General features: G+C 37.8%; 1 pseudogene; it reads right to left on the minus strand.

Annotated features, from left to right (window-relative positions):
• Nucleotides 1–1,334: 1,334 nt before the first annotated feature.
• LOC149254219 (EP1-like glycoprotein 2) lies at nucleotides 1,335–3,128 on the minus strand (annotated as a pseudogene).
• Nucleotides 3,129–7,132: the final 4,004 nt, after the last annotated feature.

The raw sequence follows: 7,132 nt of genomic DNA on the forward strand, positions 1-7,132 counted from the left end.
ACCAGTATATTTAATATATTATTCAATATTGAAAAGTTATAACACATCTATAACTACTCATGCATAATACAATATTATTAAAAAAATAATATAATATTATTAAAAAAAAATATGATGTAGCATTGCTTCCTTCTCCTTTAATTCATTTATAAGTCAAGTTTTTTTCTTTAAAGACAAATGAGATATAAGATTTCTTCCATTTTGTTGACATGGAAAGCCCATTTATTTGGAGAAAGAGGAACAAAATATTGAAATCTATTTCAAAATTACACAAACACTCACTTTTATTGCTACTTTAAATTTACATAGAAGTCATAAATTTTGGATGGGCATTTTATTTTTAACTAATTAATGATGCATAAAAATTCTTCTAATTTTGTTGACAAACTTTGTTTCAATCAATAAGGCATAAAAAGTCTTCTAATTTTGTTGACAAACTTTTTTTCCACTTTAGAAATTTTGCCTAACAACTCTCAGACATATATATTCTATCTCGGATTGGACCATGAAACATATTGGACCAAACATGCCCACATAACCATTGGACCACAGCAAGGGGACTAAAACATTGACAGACTCACTTGTCACATTATCATTTTCACAGACAGAAATTCTTCAACTTTGACAGACACCTATCACATTATCTCTCTCCAGTGAAACAACCTCCCTAGATTATAGAATCATGCAATTAAATAAAATGATCCTGAAATCGAGATTTATGAAATGAAATGATATTTTAAGGTCCACAGACTAAAAATAGTCTATGAAACCATTAATTCCATGTTTTTAGCTTTTTACAATTCAATCTTTTGTCAATTCAAATTGATAATAAGCTAGCCCAACTTTCCAACAATTTAGTTTTCTAAAATATACTGATCTAGTAATCAAGAGATGCATAAAAAGCCCTTATCACAAATCTACTGTAACATCATTAAGTTGCAACAAAACAAGTAACGACATCACCTAGCTTAGGTTCAAATTGATGAGAAACATGTTCATTCAGTTTAACAATAATGTCATGCGGGAAAGCGACCAGACACGAAATTGGTCACATGTTACACTGAGCTCCGCAGTAACGCCATGCTGGAAAGAGAACAACGTGCTTTTGAAGAAGAAAATACAGTTCTTCTTTATCAAGATTGTCCATTTCGGAAAAATACGAAGTAACTTTGCGACTGTCAGTGTGGTAATAATGTGCAGACCCGCAGTGTCTAGTGAGTTGTGATTAAAAATAAAATAGTCACGGAAAAAATTGCAGCAGAAGAATGTTTGGGGTTGCTTTCTCCATCGATTGAAGGGAACATGTGAAAATACTTGCAATTGGCTGAGAGCAAGCTTTATATAAATGGTTTTTTTTCCTAGTATGAGGTTAATTTCAATAGAAATTTTTAAGAATTATAAGTTATCGAAGGGAACATGTGAAAATACGAGCAAGCTTTTTTTTCAGAAGATCTTCATAGGGGCTATTTTAGCCGATTTAGGATTTCCAAAATTTTGACCGGCCTATTGAGCTGACACAAGTAGCTGACACATGCATTCGCTGATATAGGAGCATAAAGATCTCTACAAAGAGAAAAACAGTATTCAGAAAACTTGTTCTAGAGACTCCAAAACACCGTTAAACCTTCTAAACAGTCTTCTGGATGAACACAAGGTTCGTTCTGTTCCCAAGCTGCTTATTAGGAGTACCCACAGTCGGGGTGTGCAAGCATGCAGATGACTGTTCCCAGTGCAAGAATGCCGCGCAGGTATAACAATCATGAGAACATTTCCTCCTGCACTCTTCGATTTCTGTTTCCCCAAATGGATTCGCATTTACAAAATGCTCAGGTCCCGCCAGTTTGTAAAAATCAACAGAAGAGTTGGATGATGATGTGTCTTTAGAGTCAGCAAGGGAGGGCAGAGCGCAGCTCCCAGATCCTTTGAAGCCATCAGCTTGAGCACAGGCCACACATTGACACCTTCTAGAAACAACCATTGATCCTCCAAACTCAGGCACTCCTCGCCAACAGCCAAATCGCTGGTATGTGATATCCCACTTATTCAACTCCATATCGGGCGAGTAAGTATACATTTTCAGATCTCCATCAGACTCCAGTCTCAGAAAGGACAGATTCGTGTTAAATCTGGGGGTGTTGAAACCATAGAGAGTCGTGTTGGTTTCTTCAGAAGTGAGGTTGCAGAGTTCCAGTGCCCTGAACTCTGGCGCCGCAGTGAAGTTGGCCAACCTCATCTCGATCATCTGACGATACCCATTCTTGGATTGTGGATCAATCAGGAAAGTAGCTTGACTGACCGGCTTCTTGCAGGTGTGCGTGATGGAATAGATGTCCCTTGGACCCCCTGGTAGAAGCTTAGAGTCCACTGTGGCACAGGCTCGGGAATGCTGGCATACAAAGCCAATCCTCCGGCTTCAATTGCAAGACTGTAAGGTCCCTCTGACCCATCCTTCTCCGACGCGCGGCTGACCAGTTTCTTCACCCCTCCAATGTTCAGTGATTGTCTGACTAACAGGCTATCGGTCGCATGATCGAAACTCTGCCACACCGGTTTCTTTAATTTGTCATGGAGCACTAGATTGCCGTTGTTTTGCAGTTCCATTCCCACTACGCCCTTGCTGTAAGTGTTTGTGGACCACACGACGCGCCCGTCTGCATTGGAGAGGACAAGGTTTCCGTCGGTGCCGTATTTGAGAATGGCACTCTCTCTGACGAGATCATTCCTGTTAGCTGTCCACACGATCCTCTTGGTTTCCCCTTGTCCAGAATAGCCCATCGCAATTCCCAGGGCGTAGGCATTGGGTGTGGTGTTGAAGAAGGTCATCTGGAAGATGCCATTCGGAGATGTTAGTGGAAGCGTTCTGTAGTTAGCATCGTATTCCATATCATAACCTCTCAGCTTTCCTGAGTTTACAAAAGAGAAGGTTTCACTCGCACCGCCAGCTGCTTGCAGAAACCTCAATCCAGGAAGCTGAAACCACAGTACAGAAAAGAGGAACAAAGTTGAAGCCATAATCTGATATTTTCAATAGAGCAGAGATTTCTCTTCTCTTCTTCTTCTGTGTCTGATTTTTTAATACCTACGAGCAAGCTTTATATAAATGGTTTTTTTCTGGATAAGTCAAAATCGATCCTTTTGCATAATGAAACAGATGAGGTCTTCATTTCTTGGATCTGCCAGCTCTTTGGAATTAACTCAAAGCCTTTATCCGATGGAACCAAGTATTTGGGCTTTCGCCTCAAACCAAAGGCATATTCAAAGGATGATTGGAGGTGGCTTATTGATCGTTTTCTCAGCAAAATATCACTATGGGAATTCAGAGCGTTATCTCTAGGTGGAAGGGTCGTTCTAGCCCAATCAGTTTTGATGCAGCTATCAGTGTACTGGGCCCATTTCTTTCTTCTCCCAGCCAGCATTATTCATGCCATGAACAGAATCACTGCCAATTTCATCTGGGGGGCAAAAGCGGAAAGAAGCAAATTTCATCTTTCTAAACTGGAATTCTTATCTCTGCCAAAAAATCTGGGTGGTTGGGATCTGATGGATATAAGGATCTTTGGAAGGGCCCTTCTCTGCAAAGCCTTATGGAAAGGCATTTTTATCCCAAATCCATGGAGCGCTATTATTCGCCAAAAATATCTAAAAGGTAGAAGTTTGGAGTTTTGGTTCAGGTCTGGCTCTCTCGGTATCAAACAGGGATCGGCGATCTGGCTGAGTTTCAGAAGAATTGAGCAGTACTTCCTTGACAACCTTAAATGGAGAATTTTTTCTGGTAGAAAGATCTTCATCGGTCTCGACTCTTTTGCTGGATTCAAAGGAAACCTACAGGTTCCGGATCCTCTTCTTTTTCACCTCCACAGGTCTGGTTATTTCACTTGGGACAGAATTATTGAAAGATGGAATGGCCCCTATCCTATGCTCAAGAATGCTGCGGATCTTGGTGTCCCTCAGGCTTTGTTTTCCCTATGGGATAACCTCAAATTATCCATTGATCAAGCAGGTCTGAAGCAGGCCGGGATTGATGACCACCTGGTTTGGTCGTTATCTCTCTCAAACTCTCAAGCTTCTGTCAAGGTAATCTACTTGGATCTCATATCAAAGAAAATCATGCCGGCTAGAAAGATTTTCCCTGTGTTATGGTGGAAGCTTGCCTGTCCCCTCAAACTGATCCTTTTCTCCTGGCTCGTCTTTCACAACAAGAATTTATCTTGGGAAAACTTGAGGAAGCGATCCTGGCAGGGCCCCAGCAGATGCGTGTTTTGCAAGATGGAGGAGGAAACGAATTTCCACATGTTCTTCAATTGCAGGATCTCTCTTCAAATCTGGTATGACATTGCATCGATTTTTTCCTTACAGCGCCCTAACTTCTCTTCTGTTGATGCAGCCTTCGCCTGGTGGGGAGGACAGGATGCAATCAAACGCCCAATCCTCCCCACAACAATCTGGTGCCTCTGGAAATGGAGAAATCTAAAAGTTTTTGAGGACTCTAACATCTCCTCCAATTTTGTCCTATCTTATGTCTCGGCACTCTATCCCCCTTCCTCATGACCTCGTCTGAAGGGTATAGAGTTTACAATTTTGTTTTTGAAGGCTCTGATCAGACGTACTATATATCTCATTAGTGTTGATGTTTTTTTGCCTCAATATGTTTCTATGTATCGCTTCAGCTATGCGGCTATGCTGGTTCTCTCTTAAACAATGGCTCACCCTATCGCGGTCTTGTTTTCATAAGACCCATCAGTTTTATGTTGTTAAATATATTTCCTTAATATAAATATTTATGCTTTTCTTTCTGAAAAAAAACGTTAATTTTAATAGAAATTTTTAAGAATTATAAGTCATTAAAGAGAACATGTGAAAATACTTGCAATAGCTTGAGAGTAAGCTTTGTATAAATGATTTTCTTTTATAGATATAAAATCAATTTTAATAGAAATTTTTAAATATTTCATGATTATAAAAAATTTAAGAATCATTAATTTAAATTGTTTAATTTACAAAATTAAAATATTTCAAAATTTATTAAAATTTTTAAGAATCATAAATTTAAATTGTTTAATCTTTATCTTTAAAATATAATAAATACAACTCACACCAGCAGAGCAATATGGATAGATACTGTTACAAGTCAAACTTCAAGCTTACAGGTCAAACTTCACGCTCTCCACCAAAAATAGGAAGCAGCCATCTTACAAACGGATTGAATGTGCATCATGCTTTCCCTTTTTATAAGCCACTGGTGTAGGAAATCCACCCATTCTTTTATATAGATATAGATGCAGTACAATGTTGTTGATAATATCGGTGGATAGAAAATGGTCTCAGAATGGTGCTAAACTAAATTGTCTCAATTTCTCCTTCTTCTTTTTTTAACAGCAGATGTGTTTTTTCAGTGTTTTTTTTCATGCAATTAAGTTTTGAAGACATTGTAATGTCCATTCCCTATACAGTGTACTTAATTTTAAATTTTATTGAAAAAATTAATTCAATATATAAAGCACATTAGCCTTGATCTATCTCATTCCATGTAATATAAACCTGATTTTAAATTTTATACAAAATTTAAAAAATAAAATTTTGTATATATAGCACACTAGCCTTAATCTATCTCAACACAGGATCATTTAAACATACATCTCCATTATTTGCTTAATAGAATATATGAAGTGGGACCAAACTATAAAATACACAAAGTGGGACCAAACCAAATTGCCTCAAAATCGTTCTCTTTTATTAGTATATATGGGTTTTTTTAAGTGTCATCTTATTGCATTGAGAGATGTGAGTTGCATTCTACATCTTAATATTGAAAAGATTTTAAAACCCATCTTATTTGTCTGTCCCATGTAATGAGATACATCATAACTCCACATATTTTAAACTTCAAGAGATATTCACCTCAATCATTTTTTTGGATCCTTTTTGGTACTTAATAAATCAATAATTAAGATGAAGCTATCTTGTTGATTATATTTTGCTAATAAAAACAAGATTTAACTCTCATGAGAATTTTGTGCTTTGGACATACTTCTCTGTATATATGCCTAACCAAAGTCATGTGCATTGCTAATCCAAAAGGATAGTTATATGTCAAGGAACTGTTAAAGCAAACTAAATTTTGACAAGCACTAACATTTGTTGAACTCAACTGGTCAATTGAGTAGCTGACAATTGTATTGAGAAAAAGGGAAATATTATGCTGGCTGTGCTGGAGGAAAGCTGGCCTAAAGTGAGAAAGAGAGCAACTATCATGACAGTGGGTAACCCCTCGTAGTTCCCCGAAGTTACACTTGTGCTTAGGGACTTCATCACTTGAGTTGTACTTTGAGTAGTAACATGTTGATATAAGAATAACCAGAGCAGGATTGCCATTTTGAAGCTGGAGTTTTTCCATATGAGTTTCTGCAAATATCTCGTGTTTTCTGTGTTGTGTGATTAAGTGCCTTCTAACACTGTTACCATAGACTCGTTAGAGAATTACAATCACTGTTATTGCACAACTGATCCAAAAACATTTTAATTCTCCTCGTCTAACTCTCCAATTAGACACGGAAAATATATCCAGACGGATATACTTAATAGTAACCATCTACAAAATCTTGGAAGGGAATAGTCTACTTCAAGAAAAACAAAACCATTTTAGTCAATTTTGGCTCAATTTATTTGAACGAAAGGTTTCTTTTATTTAAAGGCATAGTTTTCTCTTGAGACTGGTCTGCCTGGTCTGCATGGCAAGAGTTTCAAAATGACAAGGCCAAGTGCAAGTCCCAAGTAGGTGGATATCCTTCTAACCTAGAGCCTATGCAAAAGGAATGAACATTTTACAGTGGATTTTGGTTCAAGTGCCTTCTATTTAAAGGCAATGTTTTCCCCTGAGACTGTGGTTTGCCTGGTCAGCGTGGCAAGAGTTGCAAGATGACAAGGCCAAGACCAAGTCCCAAGTGGTGGATACCCTTCAAACCTAGAGCCTATGCAAAAGGAATTGGCATGTTTCTTGAAAGACGTCCATAAAAAACAGAATAATTTGTGAAGCAGTAGGAAGTAGGCTCTTAGATTGCTTTATCATTTTTAACATGCAATGCAAAGCGCCTTGATCTGAAAACTTTGTTCGCGTGAATAAAGGGGGACAAGA

Source organism: Pinus tabuliformis, chromosome 7 (assembly GCF_031772625.1).
Source record: "Pinus tabuliformis cultivar Carrire ecotype Pingquan chromosome 7, CPIR1, whole genome shotgun sequence".
In the NCBI taxonomy this organism is placed as follows: Eukaryota; Viridiplantae; Streptophyta; class Pinopsida; order Pinales; family Pinaceae; genus Pinus; species Pinus tabuliformis.